Raw genomic sequence first — 24,665 nt, forward strand, 5'->3', positions numbered from 1 at the left:
AGCTAAAGCCTTTATATGTGTTGCAGACTTTTATCAAAGGTTTGGGATAATGGAGAGAATTGAACATTGAACATAGCAACAAAGTAAGCAACTTGAATTCTAATACTGGTTATTCCTGTTCCTCAGAGTACTCTTGCCCACCCCTCCAGTAGGGATTTGTCATTACTCATATCACCCACATATGTTGGCCTTGTGTTTTTTGTTTTTTTGGTTTTTTTTTTCTGAGACGGAGTTTTGCTCTTGTTGCCTGGGCTGGAGTGCAATGGCACGATCTCGGCTCACCGCAACTTTTGCCTCCCAGGTTCAAGTGATTCTCCTACCTCAGCCTCCCAAGTAGCTGGGATTACAGACATGCACTATCATGCCTGGCTAATTTTTGTATTTTTGATTGAGACAGGGTTTCTCCCTGTTGGTCAGGCTTGTCTTGAACTCCCAGCCTTGGGTGATCTGCCCACCTCGGCTTCCCAAAGTGCTGGGATTACAGGTGTGAGCCACCTCGCCCTGCCAGCCTTGGTCTTTTATAATCTAATCTTTCTCTCCTCTGCAAACTCTCCTTAGCATATTACCACTAGAACTCCAAATACTTCTCTCATTCTATTTTGCAAGCAATTTAACTCTCTCAAACTCTTCATCCTAAAATCACTTCTGGGTTCACTTCTGTGTGTCCAGAGCCCACCAAGGGAAGTAAAGAGCTTCATACGCCTCTTTTTTTTTTTTTTTTTTCGAGACATGGTTTTGTTCTGTTGCCAAGGCTGGAGTGAAGTGCTATGATGTGATCATAGCTCATTGTAACCTCAAACTCCTGGCCTCAGGCAATCCTCCCACCTTAGCCCCCTGAGTAACTAGCACTTACAGGTGCTCACCACCAGACCTGGCTATTTTTTTTTTTGTTTTTTAGTGACAGGGTCTTGGTATGTTGCCCAGGCTGGTCTCGAACTGGCCTGTGGCCTCAAGCAATTCAACTTCCTTGGCCTCCCAAAGTGTTGGGAATAAAAGCATGAGCTACTCTGTCCAGCCTTCATGAATATTTCTTTAGCTACACAAAGAATAATCTGTAGACCCTCTGATGTTTACTTTTCCATTATCTTCCCTCTTTTGAAGGTATTTCTTGTTTTGAATAGCACTTACTGCTTATCCTCATAATGGTTTTACATTGAAGGATCTATGGAGGAAAAATAGGAGGATATTCTAGGTAAAGGCAACAATAAAAGCAGCAACCTTCGTAAAACCTGTTGTGGATAAATGAAAAACTAGTCCAACTGGGAAGAAGGATTCTTGTCAAGGAGGAGAGCTCAGAATAGATTAGAAAGTCCAGAAACAGACCTAGGTTTCAACAGGGAAGGATAGTGTTAGGACAAATGATACAGGACAACTGGCTGACAAGAAAAAAAATTTCTGTCACCATGTAGCAAAATTAATTCTAGATGGATTACAAGTTTTTACATAAAAACTAAAGTAATAAATGTACTAGAAGATAATTTTTTTAAAAGTATGGCACTAAAGGCAGAAACTATAATGGAAAATAGGTGATGAAATAGCTAAAAAAAGGAACAGCATAAGCAAAATTAAAAGTCGACGACAAACTGGTTAAAAACCAATTTTCAGCATATCTCTAATGTACACAGAGCTTTTACACATTAATAGGAAAAAAAGCAAATACTACAAAAAAATAGACCACAGTCATAGAAGAATGAAATCAAATGTGACTAACAAAGCATATAGAAAATGCTATTTCAGCCAGGTGCAGTGGCTTCTGCCTGTAATCCCAACACTTTGGGAAGTTTCTACAAAAGTAGCCAGGAGTGGTGGTGCACACCTGTAGTCCCAGCAGTAGCTCAGGAGACTGAGGCACAAGAATGGCCTGAACGCAGGAGACGGAGGTTGCAGTGAGCTGAGATCACGCCACTGCCCTCCAGCCTGGGTGACAGAGCAAGACTCTGTCTCAAAAAAAAAAAAAAAAAAAAAAAAAAGGAAAGAGGCTAGGTGCAGTGGCTCATCATTCCTGTAATCCCAGCACTTTGGGAGGTTGAGGCAGGCAGATTGCTTGAGCCCAGGAGTTTGAGGAGAACAGAGTAACAAGTCACTGATAATGCCAAGGTGTTTGTCTACACCAAAATTGGAAGGTTACCTGTCGTGATGGAAATGGGGCTAACTGGAAAGGGGAGCCACTCCTCTAGAAGGGGAAGATGGATTTGTTTCCTGGGGTTGAATTTGAAGAGCTAGAGGTACATCCAAGAGGAAGTGTTCTATAGGCTGGAGATTTCCATTTAGAGAAAAAAATTACTTCTAAAGTAGAAGCAGTAGGTGGGAGTGGAGACTCCCCTAGATTTGGCACCCTTGACAGGCTTGGAGGGGAGGTGGTATTTTGGTTCTTCCCTTCCTGCCGGAAGTCTCCTTGAGAGACACTGGAGAGGAGTGTGTGGTCTCAATTAGAACCTAAAGAGTAGAGAGTAGGGAGAGGTAGGAGTGGGCAGTAATCATAAACAACAGCCACAACAGCATTTAAAAATTACTTTAGGCTGGGTGCAGTGGCTCATGCCTGTAATCCCAGCACTTTGGGAGGCTGAGGTGGGAGGATCCCTTGAGCCTAGGAGTTTGAGGCTGCAGTGAGCCATGATCGTGCCATTGCACTCCAGCTTGGGTGACAGAGTGAGTCCCTGTCTCGGAAAAAAATAAAAATTACTTTACAAAGTGACATTATGGTGACTTAGGTAACAGAATCCTGTGTGTTTTGGATTATTACTTTTTTTTGTTTTTTGTTTGTATGTACACTGATAGGTAACCTTTCAATTTTGGTGTAGACAAACACTTTGGTGTTATCAGTGATTTGTTACTCTGTTCTCCTCTTCCTACCTGAGAGACTGTCAAATCAGCGCTTACTCTATAAAGTGTCTTAAGATTGATCCATTTCTTTATAATCCCACTGCCCACCCTAGTTGCTACCTTATTATTTCAGACTTGTATTGCCATTACAGCTTACTAACTGGTTTCTCTAATCTCATTTTCTGCTTCATTCATTTTGCATGCTACACCATAAAACCTGCGCTGATCACTGCTTTTATCACCACTATCTGTTCAAGAGCCTACAATGGCTCTTCATTACCAAGCCCACCAAGGTAAAATAGTTTTGTCTTGTTTCAGCCCACCCACCACGTTCAAGTAACAGTTGTCTCTTCTTCTGCCCACCTCTTCACTGCTCCTAGCTCCAGGCGGCAGCTTTTGCTCTGTCTGTCCCTCCTTGGAAAATTCATCTCTAAGAGACAGGGAGTGGAGAAATGAGGAATGAACTTTGAGGCTGAATATATCTGAGAATGCAGAATTAGGATTCAAACTCAGATATTCATCCTCAAAGTTCATTTCTCATTTCTTTATTGAATTCTGGCTTCATTTCTTTGAAAGTAATACAGTAAAAGCATATTGACTTAGACCAGTGACAGAAGGGCTTTTTTGAGTTAGTTAAATGAGAAAAAAAATTTGTGAAGTCATTAGGTTTGTTTATTTTTGGAATTCCATGGTACCTCCACTTGTGTATTCGCTAGCTGATAGAGATCCTGAGAGGAGCTGCTTTAATGAGTAGAAAATCAGGAGTCCCTTAAGTCACTTCAGTTTTTCAAGGCAGTCATACTTATGGGATTAAATTATTTAACTGACTCATTCAAATAGTATAAATACAAAATGTAATTATCTCCTATGAGGAGTTCAGAATCAACAGGGTCAGTGTTAACAGAAATTCTCCTGCAATTGCTAGACTGGTGTCTGCTAAGAATCCTGCAAGGCATCTTGCACCTCAGTGCTTGGTGCATTGTGGGCAGTCAGAAAATGATGATCCAGTAAATGAGTGAGTGAGAGAATTACTAGTGGAATCTTTCTCCTTGAGGCATGTTGAGCTGTGTGAAACAGTCTTCCCACAACCTCACACTGTAGTTTTGCTGGGTGGTTTAGGGACAAATCATGTTGCTTAGATTTTATAGTGAGAGGGAGGACATGGAGGCACCATAGGACTTTTCTGCTCTATGAGCTGGTAATTCCACAAAGAAGGAGTGTTTTCTTTCTTTCTTTTTTTTTTTCTTTTTTTGAGACGGAGTCTCGCTCTGTCGCCCAGGCTGGAGTGCAGTGGCCGGATCTCAGCTCACTGCAAGCTCCGCCTCCCGGGTTTACGCCATTCTCCTGCCTCAGCCTCCCGAGTAGCTGAGACTACAGGCGCCCGCCACCTCGCCCGGCTAGTTTTTTGTATTTTTTAGTAGAGACGGGGTTTCACCGTGTTAGCCAGGATGGTCTCGATCTCCTGACCTCGTGATCTACCCGTCTCAGCCTCCCAAAGTGCTGGGATTACAGGCTTGAGCCACCGCGCCCGGCAGAAGGAGTGTTTTCAAAACTGGTAAGCTGGTATCACTTGAGTCCCAGTCACTGGATCTCTCCTCCTAGAAGATCAGCCTGCTGAGAGTCCCTGGAACAATTGAGGAGGGTCATGGAGGTAGGAGATTTCCTACTGGCAACCTGGATCTTGCCCAGAGAGGGCCCCTACTTTATAGGTCTGCTGTAGGAGGCTCTTCACCTCCCTTCCTTCTCATTGCTTGAATTCTAAATCCGGAACCTCTCTGACCCATCTCTGGTTTTTGATTACACAGAGGGCCCTGCCCTCTGGCTGTACGCCATTCGTGATATTTAGCCCTGCTGGAAATTACACTCTCTACAAGGGTAAAGCAAACTGGGAGGTGCTGGTTCTGGCTCCAGAGGGACTGGGGACTGGAGCCTGTTACCTGGCCTGCCTGTGTTTCCTGTTGAGTATTCCTGGCCACCTTTTTACCCTTAGCACACCAACTCCAAGCCCATAATTCTGCCTGGGTAAGGGTTAAAAGAAACTACCTTCTTCAGAGGGTCTGTGGGGGCAGGAATGTCAGTGCTTTGGAAGAAGCTCCTGACAGCAACTGCCACATTCTGCCTTTGGGAGAATTGTTGGTCTCATATAGATGATCTAACAGTTATATTGGAGGTGTCTGTGGGCAGTGGTGTTCATATCACAAAAGGATTTCCCACCAGGTTCTTTAAGTATTGGACCTGCCTTTCAAAATAAAATCTGATTTTTTTTTTTTTTTTTTTTGAGACAAAGTCTCGCTCTGTCACCCAGGCTCAAGTGCAGTGCTGCCATCTCTGCTCACTGCAACCTCCGCCTCCCGGGTTCAAGCAATTCTCCTGCCTCAGCCTCCTGAGTAGCTGGGACTACAGGCGTGTGCCACCACGCCTGGCTAACTTTCTGTATTTTTAGTAGAGACAGGGGTTTCACCATGTTGGCCAGGCTGGTCTTGAACTCCTGACCTCAGGTGTTCTGTCTGCCTCGGCCTCCCAAAGTGCTGGGATTATAGGCTTGAGCTGCCGCGCCCAGCCTGAAATCTGATTTTCAAATGGGTAAATAATGTATGATTATTCACAGAATATCAGCATGAAAAAGTTTGAGGGGTTGGGTGCAGTGGCTCACACCTATATTATCCCAGTACTTTGAGAGGCTGAGGCAGGAGGATCACTTGAGCCCAGAACTTGGAGACCAGCTCCAGCAACATAGTGAGACCCCATCTCTATTAAAAACAAAACAAAACAAAAAAAACACTTGAGGTCCCCAAGGCAAATTTTCTTGTTTCAGAAATGAGCAACCCTAGGAAGGTCCAGCTAGTGGCAAAGCCACATCCATGATGAGGAGCTGCCACTCAGCTTGTATGAAAGGAATTGAAGCAGACGGGAGCAGGCACTGCCTGAGAGTTAAGTCTCAGTCTTTCCTGGAGGAGCATTTCCCTGGGTATTTTTTGGGTGAGGGAGGAGGCAAATGCATTCTTCCCCTAGGAATGCCCTGCTCATCCCTTTCAGACTGGGTAATGCTGACCTCACTGACTTATCCTAGTTATTCCAGACTGAAACCAAAATGACACAGTATCATGAGTGTCAGTATTTGAGACTTTTCAAGGCATGTTTCAATGAGTGAAAGCCTAAATTATAGGATATGAATGAGTGAATGCAACTTTATTAGCTTCAATACATAAGGAAAACTAACATTAAGTTAGCAAAATGACAGTGGAGGTTTTTCAGGTGGCCTGATTTAATGAGTTGATTAGACTGATTTATAATTAAAATTAGCCCTTCTGTAACAGGTGTTTATAAAGTGCATTTATTCATTTTCAAATATTTTTTAACTGCAGAGAGTTCTGTGATAACTTGAATTGAGCCTGCTTTTGAGGAACTTTTGTTCAGTATAAAAATAATTTTAATTGTAGATAGAGTGTTAGGATGTGACAGATACAGATTAATCTGTGGGAATTCAGAGGGAGGAGAGATTTTTTCTAGCTTTTAAATTGAGAGAGGTAGGTGAGTTTTGTGAAAACAGGATTGTTTTAAAGAACACTTTAAACAGTTTTGCTTATACTATGGTCAGAGGTAGCATTAATACAAAGGAGAATCTATTATCATTCATAGTATTAAAAATTATGAACGAGCCGGGCGAGGTGGCGGGCGCCTGTAGTCCCAGCTACTCGGGAGGCTGAGGCAGGAGGAGAATGGCGTAAACCCGGGAGGCGGAGCTTGCAGTGAGCTGAGATCCGGCCACTGCACTCCAGCCTGGGCGACAGAGCGAGACACCGTCTCAAAAAAAAAAAAAAAAAAAAAAAAAAAAATTATTGGCTGGGTGTGGTGGCTCACTCCTGTAATCTAGCACTTTGGGAGGCCGAGGCGGGTGGATCATCTGAGGTCAGGAGTTCGAGACCAGCCTGGCCAACATGGTGAAACCCCATCTCTACTAAAAATACAAAAATTAGCCAGGCATGGTGGTGTGTGCCTGTAATCCCAGCTACTTGGGAGGCTGAGGCAGGAGAATAACTTGAATCCAGGAGGCGGAGGTTGCAGTGAACTGAGATCACGCCAGTGCACTCCAACCTGGGTGACAGAGCGAGACTCTCAAAAACAAAAAATTATTAATATTATTAAAACTCTGAATTAATAGCAATACAGCATACTTCTTTTCCTTGTGCTTCTTTGATAATCACTGAAGCCATTTTCCAAAGAGCAGAACCTTTGGCAAGTAAGAGGAATTCACTCTTACTGGATGGTAGCTCTGTAGCTAGTGAATGAGAAGCAAGGATGTGGACCCAGTCAGGGAAGCTGCACTTTTAAGAAGCTTGTCTATAAAGTGAGAAGAGTTAGTGAAAGGAAGACATGGGTTGTGGAGAGGGCTATTGATTTACATTTTGAGACCCAAGCATGTCCTTTTGCTGTGGGGAAAGAGCTGGATAAGAGGGAGAAGTTGAAGATAGGAAAAATAAACAAACACTTTGGGAAGCTGAAGTGGAGGATCACTTGAGCCCAGGAATTTGAGAACAGCCTGGGCAACATGATAAGACCCTGTCTCCACAAAAAAAATTAAAAAATTAGCCAGGCATGGTGGCATGCACCTGTAGTTCCAGCTACTTGGGAGACTGAGGTAGGAGGATCTCTTGAGCCTGGGAGGTCAAGACTGCAGTGAGCTGTGATCATGCAACTGTACTCCAGCCTGGGCCACAGAGTGAGACCTCGTCTCTAAAATAAATAACAATTGAAAATAGAAATAAAAATTGTTGAGCAAGGCCCTTGGGGAGAAGGGGTTACTGCGTTCTGAGTACTGGCAGAGAGATTAAACTTGAGCTGAACAAAGGACAGGGCTACCACTGAGATGAACATTACCACCACCTAATCTGTAGGAATTCAGAGGGAGGAGAGATTGTTTCCAGCTTTTGGATCTAGAGAACTAGGTGAGTTTTGTGAAAACTGGATTGTTTTAAAAAATAAACAGTTTTGCTTATAATATGGTCAGAGGTAGCGTTAATACAAAGGAAAATCTGTTATCATTCATGGTATTAAAAATTATTGGCCAGGTGCAATAAAGCACCCTTTATTGCTTTCCTAGCTTTTGCCAACACTCTGCTCAACATTTTTTTTTTTTGAAAACAAGGTCTCTGTTGCTCAAGCTGGAGTACAGTAGTGTGATTGTAGCTCACTGCAGCCTCCATCTTCTGAGCTCAAGTGATCCTCCTGCTTCAGTCTCCTGAGTAGCTGGGGCTACAGGCATGCACCACCATGCCCAACCAAGTTTTTGTATTTTTTGTAGAGACAGGGTTTTTCCATGTTGACCAGGCTAGTCATGAACTCCTGAGCTCAAGCAATCTGCCTGCCTCAGCCTCCCAAAGTGCTAGGATTACAGGCATGAGCCACTACACCCGGCCATTTTAAAAATTTTCAGTAGAGATGAAGTCTTACTATGTAGCCCAAGCTGGTCTTGAACTTTTCTTTTTATTTGAGAGAGAGTCTCACTGTTGCCCAGGCTGGAGTGCAGTGGCAAAATCTTGGCTCACTGCAACCTCCACCTCCTGGGTTTAAGCAGTTCTCCCACCTCAGCCTCCCGAGTAGCTAGGACTATAGATGCATGCCACCATGCCTGGCCAATTTTTTTTTAGTAGAGACAGGATTTCACCATGTTGACCAGGCTGGTCTCGAACTCCTGACCTCAGGTGATCCACCTGCCTTGGCCTCCTAAAGTGCTGGGATTACAGGTGTGAGCCACTGTGCCCAGCCTGGTCTTGAACTTCTGAGCTCAGATAATCCTCCCATCTTGGCCTCCCAAAGTGCTGGAATTATAGATGAGAGCCACTGCACCTGGCTGAGCATTTAAAAAAAATATTTAAATTTATTCAAATTTTTTAGAGACAGGGTCTTATTGTGTTACCCAGACTGTCTTCAGAGTCCTGGGCTCAAATAATCCTCCTGCCTCAGCCTCCCAAGTAACTGGGACTACAGGCATGTGCCATCATGCCAGGCTCTTCTAGGCACTTTTAAATTTCGTTTGATGGGGCAAAGGATGTAATTGGGCAGAGGGATTTGGTAAGATTCTGGGAGACAGAAAGTTGGAGTTTTCTTCTTTTGAGTTTTGTTTTCTTTGGGCAGAAGTTGAGGTCATCTGCTGGTAGTGGGCAGAATGGTATGGTTTTTAAAAGCTGCTGTAGGAGGACACCTGAGCTGGGCTGAAGACCCAGCTAACATAGGAGATGATGAATTTTAGAGGAAGTAGCCCTCATGACTTCATGGTTGCTTTAGCAGCACAAAGCAACTTGGGGTTAAAACAAAGGAGGACATTTGTGTTCAGATAGTAGCTGTGTTTTGTGGGGCAAATGGAAGACATGGAATAGGGGGGTCTAGGGTATTGGTAGGAAAGTGGCCTCTAGCTGGCTAGAGAAAGAAATGAACCCAAGAGAGGAGTGATAGGTGGCATATGATAGAGAGTGGGGTTGTCAAGGGGCTGGAAATCCCAATGAAGTTGAAGAACAGAAGCTGTAGAAGTAAAAACAAGGAGATGGAGAAATATAGAAAGCCATGACCAGGCAAAGGGTGTGACTTGAGGTGGAAAGGCATTCTGTGCCTCAGAGGCCAAAGTCCTTGATAACCGGAAGGTCTGCAGATGATAGCAGTGAGGAAGAGTGTAGTTGTTTGGCATGAGCCTCATGAAAGGAAGGATTTTTTTGTAGTAATAGTGGCTTCAGAGTAGCACTGAGGCTGGGCGTGGTGGCCCATGCGTGTCATCCCAGCACTTTGGGAGGCTAAGGTGGGCAGATCACTTGAGGTCAGGAGTTCGAGACCAGCCTGGCCAACATGGTGAAACCGCGTCTCTACTAAAAATACATAAATTAGCCGGGTGTGATGGCACGTGCCTGTAATCCCAGCTGAGGCAGGCGAATTGCTTGAACCCAGGAGGTGGAGGTTGCAGTGAGCCGAGATTGCACCACAGCACTCCAACCTGAATGACGGAACAAGACTCCGTCTCAAAAAAAAAAAAAAGAGAAAAGAAAAAAGTATCTTTGAGGCGAATGTCTGTTTCTCCTTGTGGGGTGTCTTTTTTTGTTTTGTTTTGTTTTTTGTTTTTTTTTTTTGGACAGGGTCTTGCTGTGTCTCCCAGGCTTGGCACAATGTTAGTTCACTGGAGCCCCGAACTCCAGGGCTTCTCCTCCTAGTATTGCTAGGTACTGAAGAATGATTTCATGGCATGACTTTCATTTCCCAGAAAGCAAGTTCCTAAATGAGTAACAAGTTTCAGCTAGAGGGAAGGTGGCTAGGACCACCTTTCAGTCTTGCTTTCTGTACTGCCTATCTAAGTAATGCAGAGTCTTAATGGGGCCTAGGGTGTTCTGGCCAAGTAGGACAAGCTCCACAAAGTCCTGGATCTTCCTTTGCAGGTAACAGGCGCCATTAATTCTTGGGGGAAAAGCCTGTGGCCCTCTTGCAGGCAAAATCCCATTTGGCCGCTAGGATTTTTTAACTGTTTAAGATCAGATTGAGCTGAGCCAGTGCTAATCATCTGTGAGAGGCTGAATGGAAGCTTTTAAAAAGGTTTCTTTCTTAAAACTCTAGGAGTCAATGGACTCTTGAGCCTTTCTGTTCCTTTGGAGTCTGAAATTTATTTTTCTTGAGCTATGTTCAGTCATCTGCTTCACAGTGACAGCAGAAAATGCCCTAAAAAGTCCACATAATTTGGAAGAGTCTGGAAATACTCAGATAATTGTTCATATAGATGTTTTTGAATTTTCAGTGGTTCAGGATTCTTTCAACATTGTTAGTTCATGACCGCAAGCATTTAAAAAGCAACTTCCAAATAACTCAAATACATTAAAATCTTCACAATTCTTTTTGCCCCTTTTTACCTTGACCCATTTTCACCACCATTCTGGCTATAAAACCAGATGTGAACAGCTCAGAAAATGATTGCCTAACCAGCCATTTCACCACAGAAGCCTAAGCAGAAGAGGCTGTTTGGATCAGAGCTTGGGGTGCACTGCTCCTGTCTCTGTACTACTTTTTTTTTTTTTTCTTTGAGAGGGAGTCTCACTCTGTCACCCAGGCTGGAGTGCACTGGCACAAATCTCAGCTCACTGCAACCTCCGTCTCCCAGGTTCGAGCAATTCTCCTGTCTTAGCCTCCCAAGTAGCTGGGACTACAGGTGTTCACCACCACACCCAGCTAATTTTTGTATTTTTAGTAGAGATGGGGTTTCACTATGTTGACCAGGCTGGTCTTGAACTCCTGACCTCAGGCTCCCAAAGTGCTAGGATTACAGGTATGAGCCACCACGCCTGGCCATCTGTGTACTTTTGGTTTGTAATGGGTTTTGCTACATAAAAATGAAAAACTTCTGTCTGGCAAAAGTCATTATAAACGAAGTTAGAAGACAGCCAATAGGTTGGCAGAAAAATTTTGCAATATATGTAATAGACAATAGGCTAATATCTATAAAGAGTTTCTACAAATCAATAAGAAAAAGACAAACCCTGGTAGAAAACGGGCAGAGAATACAAAGAAGTGCTTACCCTTGAGCACAGAGTTCTCTAGACAAGGATGTTTATTGCAGTGGTAAATATCCACAAGTAGGGGTAGTATGAAGTACTATGTGGCTGTTAAAAGATGGAAGTACCTGTAATCCCAGCACTTTGGGAGGCCGAGACGGGTGGATCATGAGGTCAGGAGATCGAGACCATCCTGGCTAACACGGTGAAACCCCGTCTCTACTAAAAAATACAAAAAACTAGCCGGGTGAGGTGGCGGGCGCCTGTAGTCCCAGCTACTCAGGAGGCTGTACTCAGGAGGCTGAGGCAGGAGAATGGCGTGAACCTGGGAGGCGGAGCTTGCAGTGAGCTGAGATCCGGCCACTGCACTCCAGCCTGGGTGACAGAGCGAGACACCGTCTCAAAAAAAAAAAAAAAAAAAAAAAAAGGATGGAAGTAGGTTTCTGTATCAGTGAAAAAAGCGAATGAGGAACAGTATGGATAGAATGTTCTCATTTATTTTTTATTTATTTTTTATTTTTTTGAGACGGAGTCTCGCTCTGTTACCCAGGCTGAAGTGCAGTGGCACGATCTCGGCTCACTGCAAGCTCCGCTTCCCGGGTTCACGCCATCTCCTGCCTCAGCCTCCCGAGTAGCTGGGACTACAGGCGCCCGCTGCCATGCCCAGCTAATTTTTTTTGTATTTTTTTAATAGAGACGGGGTTTCACCGTGTTAACCAGGGATGGTCTTGATCTCCTGACCTCATGATCCAACTGCCTCGGCCTCCCAAAGTGCTGGGATTACAGGTGTGAGCCACCGTGCCCGGCCTTATTTTTTATTTTTAAATTTAATTTTATTTTTTGAGACGGAGTCTTGCTGTTGCCCAGCCTGGAGTACAATGGTGTGATCTTGGCTCAACTTCTGCCTCCTGGGTTCAAGCAATTCTCCAGCCTCAGCCTGTTGAGTAGCTAGAACTACATGCATGTGCCACCAAGCCCAGCTAATTTTTGTATTTTTAGTAGAGATGGGGTTTCTCCATGTTGGCCAGACTGGTCTTGAACTCCTGACCGCAAGTGATCCACCTGCCTTGGCTCCCAACGTGCTGGGATTATAGGCATGAGCCACCGTGCCTGGCTTAAATTTCTTTTTAGAGACAACATCTTGCTTTTTCATTCAGGCTAGAGTACGGTAGTGCCGGCATAGCACACTGCAGCCTCTAGCTACTGGCTTCAAGCAATCCTCCTATCTCTGCCTCTCAAAGTGTAATCCCACAATTTGGAATTACAGGCATGAGCCACCATTCATGGTCCCCATTGCTGGATAGATTGATTGATTGATTGAGACAGGGTCGTCCTCTGTATCCCAGGTTGGAGTGCAGTGGCTCAATCATAGCTCACTGCAGCCTTGATCTCCCAGGCTCAAGTGATCTTCCTGCCTCAGCTTTCTGAGTAGCTGGGACTGCAGGCTCACATCATCATGCCTGGCTAATTTATTTTTATTTTTAGTGGAGATGAGGTCATACTATGTTGCTCAGGGTGGTCTTGAACTCAATCAGTTCTCCTGCCTCAGCATCCCAAAGTGCTGAGGTTACAGACATTAGCCATCTTGTCTGGCACCCATTTATTTTAAAAAATTTTATAATTATTTGATTTAGAATGTATATATTGGCTGGGCACAGTGGCTTATCCCTGTAATCCCAGCACTTTGGGAGGCTGAGGTGGGTGGATCTTTGGAGCTCAGGAGTTCAGGACCAGCCTGGGCAGTAGAGACCATGTCTCTACTACTGAGCCAACTGACGTGGGAGGATGGATAGCTTGATCTTAGGAGGCAGAGGTTGCAGTGAGCTGAGATCATATGACTGCACTCCAGCCTGGGCAACAGAGCCAGACCCTGTCTCCAAAAAAAAAAAAAAAAAAGTAGCAAAAGCATATAACCTGTTTTACATTTTAGCTTTTTTTTTGTTTTTTCTTTTTTTGAGATGGAGTTTTGCTCTTGTCGCCTAGGTGGAGTGCAATGGTGCAATCTCAGCTCACTGCAAGCTCCGCCTCCCGGGTTCAAGTGATTCTCCTGCCTCAGCTTCCCGAGTAGCTGGGATTACAGGTGCCTGCCACTACGCCTGGCTAATTTTATATTTTTAGTAGAGTTGGGGTTTCACCATGTTGGCCAGGCTGGTCTCAAACTCTTGACCTCAAGTGATCCTCCCGCCTCAGCCTCCCAAAGTGCTGGGATTACAGGTGTTAGCCACCGTGCCTGGCCCCTGTTTTAAATTTTATTTGTGGGTGCTTTTAGGTTAAAATTTAAGGCTGTGTTCTTTCTTTTTTTGAGACAGAGTCTTACTCTGTCACCCAGGCTGGAGTGCAATGGCGCAATCTCGGCTCACTACAACCTCTGCATCCCAGGTTCAAGCAATTCTCCTGCCTCAGCCTCCCAAGTAGCTGAGATTACAGGCACCCACAACCACCCCCAGCTGATTTTTTGTATTTTTGGTAGAGACGGAGTTTTGCCTTGTTGGCCACACTGGTCTTGGAACTCCTCAGGTGATCCATCCACCTCTGCCTCCCAAAGTGCTGGGATTACAGGTGTGAGCCACTGCACCTGGACAAGGCTGTGTTTTTCTAATTATGATCTTAATGAATGAAATGTTAACCTTTGCTTTTTTTTAATGTAAGAAAAAAGACTTATTCCCCATCCTTGCATCCTCACCTTCCTTCTTTCTTTTTTAGTTTAATCTGGTATTATAAATTCTAGCCCTTGGAAAAGATTTAGAGAACTCTCACTACCCTTCTGTTCCCAGGGACTAAAAGGATTCCTTTTTTAAAAATCTTAATTTTTATTTTCATTTTTATTTTTATGTTTTTGAGACAAAGTCTTTCTTGTTCTCTTGCCCAGACTGGATTGCAGTGGTATGCTCATGGCTCACTGCAGCCTCAACCTCCCAGGCTCTTGTGATCCTCTTGCCTCAGCCTCCAGAGTAGCTGGAATTCCAAGTGCACAACACCATGCCCAACTAAGCTAATTTTAAAATCTTTTATAGAGACGAGGTCTCACCGTGTTGCTCAGATTGGTCTCCCAGCTCCTGAGCTCGAGCAGTCCTCCTGCCTCAGCCTCCCAGAGAACTGGGTTTACAGGCATAAGCCACTGTGCCTAGCCTAAAAGGATTCCTGAGTAGGCTGCTGGGCCATGATGTCTGCAGTTGCACTTTTTGATATGATGAATAATGGAATTCAAAGTTCAGGATTCTTCTTTCCTGGAATTTGCTCACTTTTGGTATGTACAGCCATGCAAGAACCTCTCTGCCCCTGCCTCTGATGCAGTTGGAGGGGTTGGGGCCTCTGCATAGGAGGCCTTGCTTGCTTCATCCTCTTCAAAAGGAAAGATAAACCTGAGTGACCCAGGAAGGCAAGGCTTAGAGCTGGCCTCAATCATTGGAGGAAACCTGTCCCTTGCATTTGTCCTTGCCTCTCTTTTGGAGAGGCCCCTCAGCTGGTTTTGATCTTGGTCTCAGACCCTCATCAACCTAGGTGAATGGAGTACTTTAAGCTCGCTCTGGTTCTGCCTATTTCACTGGGATTTGAGGCTTCAAAGCTACAGCCTAGAAGCAACAGGGATTCTATCATAAGGTGGCCCAGGGACAGCAAGTCTTTTCTCTTTTAAAGATAGACAGCGTTGGCTGGGCGCGTGGCTCACGTTTATAATCCCAGCACTTTAGGAGGCTGAGGCGGGCGGATCCCTTGAGGTCAGGAGTTTGAGACCAGCCTAAAATACAAAAATTAGCTGGGTGTGGTGGCACACGCCTGTAGTCCTAGCTACTCAGGAGGCTGGAGAATCGCTTGAATCCGGGAGGCAGGGGTTGCAGTGAGCTGAGATCACGCCATTGCACTCCAGCCTGGGAACAAGAGCGAAACTCCGTCTCAAAAAAATAAAATATAGGCAGTGTCTTAGGAACAGAAGCATTGCTTTCCTTAATCACATCCTCAGTGTCAGAAGACTGTCAATGAGTGTATGGGAATTGTTTCAGACTTGTTACATAGGCTTTACTTAGAGCTGGAGAGTTTATATAGAGAGATATAATAGAAACTTATTTAAAACAAAAAAATGGCTGTGGCCAGCTCTTTTCCTAAAGAGGGGTGGCTTAATTCATATACATAGGGGAAAAAATTATTCCATTCCCTTTACCACTACAGAATGGTAGTGGTGAGTGAAAGTTCAAAACTTCTTTTTGTTCCTTGGTGCTGATCAAGGGTAGAAGCTGAAGTGGATAGTTCATACTGTGGGTGGCTCCAGCTATGGGTCAATGGAAGTCAGAGAAAAGGGAGTGGAGAGCTAAGTTGTTCTGAATAATATAAGGGGGATTTCTCTCCCACCCCAGTACACAAACACAATGTGAGAAGCATTTGAAGAGGATAAAGGGGCCAAGCAGTGTGGTAATAACCCCTCAGTCTTTTCATACCTTCAGGAAAGTCTGATGGGCATACAGTGTGTTGAGTGAGTGCATATATGTGTTTTTTTTTTTTGTTTTTTGTTTTTGTTTTTTTCTGTTTGATAAAGCATGGAAAAGGGGGACTGAGTCCTATATCTGGAACAGCTTAGAGCAGAGGAAGAGATCCACCTCAGGAAGTGAGATAAGAAGTCCAGCAAGAAATGGAGTCAGAGCCAAAGAGACTATGAAGAGCATTAGCTCCTGATTTGCAGAAATTCTGGGAAGGCCATTGGACTTCTCATAGAACTTGGGTTAGGGAGGTTCAGGGAGTTTTTAAAACATGCCCAAGGATAGGGTGGTTGTAGCTGACATCTGATTGCTGTAGTGCTGTGTAACTCATACAGTGTTTAACAGTGGTCCCCAAGATCCTGTTGATGCTTCAGGAACCATCATGTTATTCGTCTCTCTATTCAGACTCCAAAGAGGAACAGCAAACTTCCCAACAAAGGACTTTGTTATACTCTTCCCACCTTATGAGTTACACAGAACCTGAGGATGCTAGTTAAAAGAGAGAGTTTCAGTCTCCTCAGCCACACCATTGCTGAGAAGGATATATCATTAGGGGTAAAGAGGTTGGGCAAAGTCTTACACAAAGTCTTGGAACTTGAAGACTGCTCTGAGCAAGGACCTAAGCAAAATAAATTTTTTTGAGATAGGATCTCACTCTGTCACCCAGGCTGAAGTGCAGTAGTGCAATCATGGCTCACTGTAGGCTTGACCTCCTGGGCTCAGGCAATCCTCCTGCCTCAGCCTCTTGAGTGGCTGGGACTACAGGTGCACACCACCATGCCCAAATTTTTTTTTTGTAGAGACCAAGTCTCGCCAGGTTGCTTTGGCTGATCTTGAACTTCTGGTGCTCAAGCAGTCCTCCCATGTTAGCCTCCCAAAATGCTGAGATTATAATTGTGAGCCACCACACTTGGTCTTAAGCAAATATTAACTCCAATCACTATCCTAAGCCAAGGTGTCTGAGCAGCTGAGGGAGGACCAGAGTGAATGCAGCTAGTGCCACACCGAACAAAATACTCTTGCTCATTCCTTAGGGAGGAGAACCTGGTTGATAGAGGAATCTATCTTATAGTCTTAACATTCACTATAATTCCAAACTTTGAGGACAATAGAGATCAGTGGGCTTTGACTGCCCAGCGTACAGTCTTCATTCTTAGGTAAGAACACTTTAATTTTCCTTTGGGGGACCACGTCCTTCCCCACTCTCAGACCAGATTCTGGTGGGATAAATCCCTTGGAGGACACATGACTGCAGTCAGAGAATAGCAGTTGACATGGGCATGGTTCCAAATCCAGGCCAATCATGACTCTGGATTTCTGTTGGAACTATTAAGAAAGTGAACTCATTTCTTTTCCAGCTGGGTTCCCAAGCCTGTAAAATGTAAGCCTCATGCTGCCGGGGGCCATCTTGCCACCCCGAGGGGAACGCTGGCTAAGAATGAAACCAACATAGATGAAAGCTGAGCTGTGAGATGGAGCGAGATGAAGGCCACATGACATCTTTGGAGCACCTGGATCTAACTGTGTCTTAAGCTAGTCTAACCCTGGACATTTCATTTACATGGGCCCAGGTTTTCCCTTTTTTTACCCCTCCTTTTGAAAATTTGATTTGGAATTTTGCCACTTGCAGCCAAAAGAGTTTTAACTAATCAGTGCCATAAATTTTATATAGTTCTCCTTACAAAATGTGGATCAGCCTTTTTCAACAGATCTTTTGTCTTAAAGTGCTGAATTGTAAGTTTGTCATGAGAATCACATGAGATCATGCATGTGAAGAACCTGCTATTATCCTCCTTGTAGAAAAAAACCAGTAAATATTAACTACAGGAAGCAAGGAAGGAGGAGGGTGAGGGGAAGAAGAAGGGGTACTGATTTAAAAGAACCCTGAAGTCCTTAGGATAATCTAGGAACCCTCAGACCCAATCCGGTACCCCCATTCTAAATGCTCCTAGTGCCCTGTACCTTCTCCTCATAACCCTTCATTATGATTGTAATGGTGTGTTTATGTAATAATTTTGATTAATGTCTCTCTCCTTCACTGACCTAGCAGTTCTAGCAGGGCAGTGATTTTGCTCAGTGTTGTATCCCCTGCACCTAGTCTGGTATGTGGCATTCAGCATACGTTTATTGAATGAATGGCCATGTGGTTACTCGGATCCTCCTTGATTGGGGTTAGGATTGTGGCAGAAGTGGCAAAATTAGAGTAGTCTCTGTCCCCTCTGCATCTAATACACTGTCCACACTCCCAACACATACACATATACAGAGAATTTGTCTCAATTAGATAATTAACTTCTTGGTTGTAAACCAAACCACTGGTTCTTAAACTTTCATTGGATCATTTTATTGAATTAAATAGTGTGGTTCTGGCCTAATGTCTGGAAAGCCTTGCAGAGGAGTGGGTCAGGTCTTTGTGACAAACAGGCAGCCTTCCCTGCTTCTGTGTCTTTATAAAATCACCTATTTAACTGGAGTAGTCCACCCTCCCTCAGGCTCTTATAGGAATGTGCTGGAGGCTGTAGGAAGGTGGGAAACTGAGAGGGAAAGGACTGGGCCTCTGGAGACTTCACTCACTCCTAACAAGAAACAAAAGCAGTTAAAGGTGGCCTGAGTACAACCTGAAGCTCACTCCCTCAGCACTTTTGGCTGGAGCTCCCTTGTTGTTCGAGCCCCACTCAGAGCTCAGTACACCACCCCACCAGCACCCTCCTCCTCCCAGCTGAGGCTGCATTTCATCCCTTCCCCTAGCCTGCTTTCCCTGAGATGGGGGAGTATTTCCCAGGGCCCATGTGACTTCCACTGGCAAGTGGCGATTACCAATGGTTTACTAGTCAGTAAAACTACCAAAGGCTTTTGTGCTGTAATAGTCCTTTTCCTGTTTAAAACTCTGGGGATTTTCTACTGTTGCCAATAGTTTTTCAAGTCAGCAATTACGGTGTGGATTATGTAATGGCTAGGTATTAAAAATAGAAAAGACTAGAGTTTGCATCTATTTTAACCAAATCTTTAAAACAGAGCAAACGGAGGGGAAGGGTGGAGAGGGAGAGACCAGAGGAGGAAGGAGAAAAAGATCATGTGACAAGAGGCAGTGAGATTGCTTCTTATGACTGGATAAGACAGCTGACAATTCACTGTGCCCTTCTCCCATGATTTGTGGCCCAAGGACCTGCACTCCCTCCTCAGCCTCCTCTGGAGAGGGGTCCTTGATAAGAATTCTGAGGACACAAGACCCCTTGTGGATATTTCTTAGCTCAGCCTTGGTGTGCTTACCTGCTTCTGACAAGCAAAGTGGCTAAGTAGGGGAGGGAGTTGAATTTGATGTCCTCCACTAAGTCCAGGACTCCTATTTTGTTTTGTTTTGTTTTTGAGACGGAGTCTTGCTCTGTTGCCAGGCTGGAGTGCAGTGGCACCATCTTGGCTCACTGCAGCTTCTGCCTCCTGGGTTCAAGTGATTCCCCTGCTTCAGCCTCCTGAGTAGCTGGGACTGCAGGTGTGCTCTACCGCGCCTGGCTCATTTTTTGTGTTTTAGTAGAGATGGGGTTTCACCATGTTGACCAGAATAGTCTCAATCTCGTGACCTTGTGATCTGCCCACCTTGGCCTCCGAAAGTGCTAGGATTACAGGTGTGAGCCACCGCGCCCGGCCGAACTCCTATTTTTTTATTGCCAATGTCTTTGCATTCAGCTTGTTTCTCTTGCTGGAATGGTAGTCAGGGTGTTGCTTATATGTCTTTAGCATTCTAAATTTCTGTCAGTCCCTTGGCCAAAGTTATTCCAAATAAATATTCAATATAATTACCTCCCACTTCCCTGCCCCAATCCTCTTCCTGTTGGATTGCTGCCACTCAGCCCCAGATATAGAAATTCCAGGGTTACAATGGGTTTGCTGTTGAATGACATCACACCAGTCCCCTACCCCCTACTCTGAGTTGAGGGATATTTGTATTTTAACAGAGACCCATTGAGTAACTTTAGGGCCTCTCTGGTGGTGGTGGAAGTTTAGGTGTCAGGGTTGATATTTTGGGAAGGAGAATTTATTTTATTTATTTTTTTGGAGACAGAGTCTGTCTGTCTCCCAGACTGGAGTGTGGTGGCGCCATCTCGGCTCACTGCAACCTCCGCCTCCTGAGTTCAAGCGATTCTCCTGCCTCAGCCTCCCGAGTAGCTGGGACTACAGGCTTGTGCCACCACACCCGGCTATTTTTTGTTGCATCATCCCATGGTGGAATGTAGAAGGGCAAGAAAGTATACATGCGCAAGGGAGGAAGGGGGCCAGATTTATCCTTTTATCAGGAACCCAGTCTTGTGACTATGACATGAATCTATTTATGAAGCACAGCCCTCATGACCTAATCACCTCTTAAAGATCCTACCTTTCAACACTGATGCGTTGGGGATTAAGTTTCCGACACGTGAACTTTGGTGGATGCATTCAAACTACAGCACCAGGCTTCCTACTATGTCACCTCCAGAGGCACCCAAAGAGGAAGGTTTTGAGTTCATCACTTCATAATTTATAGCCCTTGAGCCGGCAGAGAGCCCATGCAGAAAGCACCCTATTTCCTAGGTCTCAGGTGGCATGGAGAGGTGAGTACTTTGAAGCAGGTGTTCACTAATTTCCAAAGAGTCAACGCAAATAAGTTCAGTGGGGTTCATGGGAGAGAGACCTGAAATGAATCAGTTGTGGCTAATATTAGAAAGTTGTCTTCTCGTCATTACTTCCATCTATTTCCACATCTACCCCATCACACTCCGTTCTCAGTATCTTCAACTGTACTGGAGTGGAAAAGAGTGCCAACAGCTCAGAATAATACTGGTTCTAGCTCCACCCAGCCTCCCCCAGTGCGACCCAACCTAGTAGAATTGCAGTGAAAGGAAGCGAGAGTTCTAATTATGGGTTTTAGGCATCTTTTCACTAGATACGTTGGAGGATCTGAGGACCTTCCTTGGGGAGCTTTAATCACAGTACCCTGGACTGGGAAGTGCCCATGATGTGGCACCTCTTTCTTATCCTGTAGGGTTTTTTTGGATACATAATAATTGAACATACTTATGGGGGTACATGTGATATTCTGATACATACAATGTACAATGACCAAATCAGGTTAATTAGCATATCCATCACCTCAAACACTTGTCATTCCTTTGTGTTGGTAACATGCTAAATTTTCTAGTTATTTAGAAACATATAACAAATTATTAACTATAGTCACCCTTGTGTGCTATTGAATACTAGAACTTACTCCTTTTATCTAACTGTATTTTTGTAACCATTAACCAACCTCTCTTCAGTCTCTCTCCCACCCTTCCCGGCCTGTAGTAACCACCATTCTACTCTCTACTTCCATGAGATCACCTTTTTTGTGCTTGGCTTATTTCAATTAACATAATGGCTTTGGTTTTATCCATGTTACTGCGAATGACAGAATTTCATCCTTTTTTATGACTGTATTTGTATATATACTACATTTTAATACATTCTTCTGTTGATAAACTCTTAGGTTGATTCCACATCTTGGCTATTGTGACTGCTGCTGCAGTAAAACATGAGAGTGCAGATATCTCTTCAATATACTGATTTCCTTTCTTTTATATGTATTATACCTAGCAGTAGGATTACTGGATCATATGGTAGATATATTTTTAGTTTTTTGAGGAACTTTCATATTACTTTCCACAGTGGCTGTACTAATTTACATCCTGCTCCACCCCCGCTTGTTTTGAGAGATAGGGTCTTGCTCTGTTGCCCAGGCTGAGTGCAGTGGCACGATCTTGGCTTACGGCAGCCTGGACCTCCCAGGCTCAAGTGGTCCTCCCACCTCAGCCTCCTGAGTAGCTGGGACTACAGGTGTACATCATCACGCCCAGCTAATTTTTTAATTTTTAAATTTTTTGTAGAGACAGGATCTCACTGTGTTTTCCAGCTGGTCTCAAAATCCTGGATGCAAGCAGTCCTCCTGCCTCAGCCTCCCAAGGTGCTGGGATTATAGGAGTGAGCCTCTACTCCCAGCCTGCTATAGCTTTGTAGTATGTTTTGAAGTCAGATAGTGCGATGCCTCTAGTTTTGTTCTTTTTGCTCGGGATTGCTTTGACTATTTGGGGTCTTTTGTGGTTCCCTAGGAATGTTAGGGTTGTTTTTTCGATTTCTGTGAAGAATGTCATTGGTATTTTGATAGAGATTGCATTGAATCTGTAGATTGCTTTGGGTAATACGGGCATTTTAACAGTATAAATTTTTCCAATCTATGAGCATGAGATATCTTTTCATTTTTTGTATCCTCTTAAATTTCTTTCATCTTGTTTTATAGTTTTTATTGTAGAGATTTTTTACTTTGGTTAAATTTGTACCTAAGTTTTTTTTTTTTCACTATTGTCAGTGGAATTCCTTTCTCAATTTCTTTTTGTGATTCTTTGCTGTTGTACAGAAATGCTATGATTTTTGTATGTTGATTTTGTATCCTGCAACTTTACTGAATTTGTTTATTGACTCCTAACAGTTTTTTGGTGGAGTCTTTAGGTTTTTAGGTTGTCTGCAAACAAGGATAATTTGACTTCTTCCTTTCCAATCTGGATGCCCTTTCTTTCTTTTTTTCTGATCGCTCTGGCTAGGACTTCCAGGTCTATGTTAAATAAAGGTAGTGAAAGTGAGTATCCTTTTCTTGTTCCATATATATATATATAATATATATTTTTTGAGACAGAGTTTCACTCTTGTTGCGCAGGCTGGAGTGCAGTGGTGCTATCTCGGCTCACTGCAACCTACGCTTCCTGGGTTCAAGCGATTCTCCTGCCTCAGCCTCCCAAGTAGCTGGGATTACAGACATGTGCCATCATACCTAATTTTTGTATTTTTAGTGGAGACAGGGTTGTTCACCATGTTAGTCAGGCTGGTCTTGAACTCCTGACTTCAGGTAATCCACCCACCTTGGCCTCCCCACGTGCTGGGATTATAGTCATGAGCCACTGTGCCTGGCTCTTGTTCTGTATCTTAGAGGAAGACTGGGAAGTGCCCATAATGTGGCATCTCTTTCTCATCCTTATAGGTTTTTAGTTCTCTGATGCTGGATTCCAATCCGTATTCTCACCAGAGGCTGACTTTGGTAAGGAGCACAAACTTCTGGTATGGTCCATATTTTAATTCTTTCAACCCATTGTGTCAATTAATGCACTTGGACGTGCCTGGTCAAGTGTCCTGGCCTTTGGTATGGTCACAGCCATTGCAGCATCAGTTTCTGTGTATCTGGATAGTCAGACTACTCCAGACCATTTGTGTCAGCAGAAGCTGGAGTTCATAGAGAGTATCTGCTCTCCAAATCTCATCCCACCTTCCAGGCTTTGAGCAAGGTAGATGGTTTACCAAAGCATCTGCCTGAGGGGCTGCTAAGGGATAGCATCAGTCCAGGAGTAAATCATTGGCACAGTCCACAAAGGAATCCTTTATACATAAACCCAACTCTGTTGTGGCCTCCTTTCCTCCCACCCCATGGATAGGACCATAAGGAGACATGAGAACTCGACCACAGCAATGTTGGGTACACTGGTCATCTCCATCCTTTTCTTTTCTCTCCTCCTCTCTCCTCTCTCCTCCTCCTCCCTCTTCCTCCTCCTCCTCTTTCTTTTCTCTCTTTTTTTTCCTTTGGAGATGGAGTCTTGCTGTGTTGCTCAGGCTGGCCTTGAACTCCTGAGATCAAGTGGCTCTCCTGCCTAAGCCTCCTGAGTAGCTGGAACTACAAGCATGAGCCACCATGTCCTGCTCCATGCTTTTCCTGAAGGAGATCACTCTTTCTATCATTAAAATATTTAATGCATTTCTAATCCCCAACACGCATATTTGCATGCATGTATGTGTGTTATAATGGTGGTGCTTCTAGTGTCTAGTGTCTGTTGAGATAATACAAGTGGTTATAAGCTGGTATGAAAAGAATGACAAATTTAAGTATATTTAATTTTTGTACATCCAATCACATTGACAAATTTGAGACACAATAGTGTTTATATATGTGGGACATATATTTGAGCTACAGACAGTGCAGGGTTCAAAAGGTGGATCTTTTGCATTAACTCTAGTACCAGGGCTCAGAGCTATGACATCAGTCACCCCTTACTGCATACCCTTCCCTTCCTAGACCTCTTCTGTGTCCATGAGATCAGCCTTAGGAATGAGTTTGGGGAGTGGGCCAAGACAGGCTGAGGGTTGGGCCTTAGAACTCCACCTATTTGCTGCAACTCCTCTGTCTGGGGTAGGGAGGGGGTGAGATGTGGGGAGAAGTGGTGTGGCACCCAATGACACCAGTCACACCTGGAGCTACAGCTGTCTTCCAACAGAAAACAGGGGAGGTAAGAGGAGGCAGGGAAAGGAAAGAAGAGGGTTGAGAAAGAGGGAGAAGAAGTGAGGAGAGGAGGGAAGGAGGAAGAGGGTTAGTGAGGAGGGGATTGTGGGCAGGGCAACCTTGGGGCTGAGCCAGATTGACAGGGGTGCTGCCCCTTGGGGAGGCAAGTAGGAGATTTCTTGGTATCCTGGCCCAGCCCTGGAGTAATCTGACTCCACGGGGCAGTACCAGCCCCTCTCTGTTCTCTCAGCATCTCCTTTCCTTCCAAACCAGACTGATAGTCCCAGGCTCGAAAGACCCATCTCTTTTGTCACAGAAGACTGCAACTGATGAACGACTTACTATTACTGACTGCCTTGACGGGTTTGCACTTTATGAGGAGATCTTAGCATATCACTTCTGCTGCCGTTATTAAGTATTACCCAAACTATATTACTACTTCTTCTCTTCCAGTCAATTTTGGTAATTTTTATTTTTTTCTTAAAAAAGTTTTAAAATTATTGGAATAAATTTTGCATAGTC

General features: G+C 44.3%; 1 long non-coding RNA gene across 28 annotated transcripts in view; it reads left to right on the forward strand.

Annotated features, from left to right (window-relative positions):
- Window positions 1–24,665, forward strand: part of LOC141408332 (uncharacterized) — a 138,627-nt gene that overhangs the window by 49,820 nt on the left and 64,142 nt on the right. The gene's annotated exons all lie outside the window — the stretch shown is intronic.

The sequence above is a fragment of the Macaca fascicularis genome, chromosome 13 (assembly GCF_037993035.2).
Source record: "Macaca fascicularis isolate 582-1 chromosome 13, T2T-MFA8v1.1".
NCBI classification, from domain to species: Eukaryota; Metazoa; Chordata; class Mammalia; order Primates; family Cercopithecidae; genus Macaca; species Macaca fascicularis.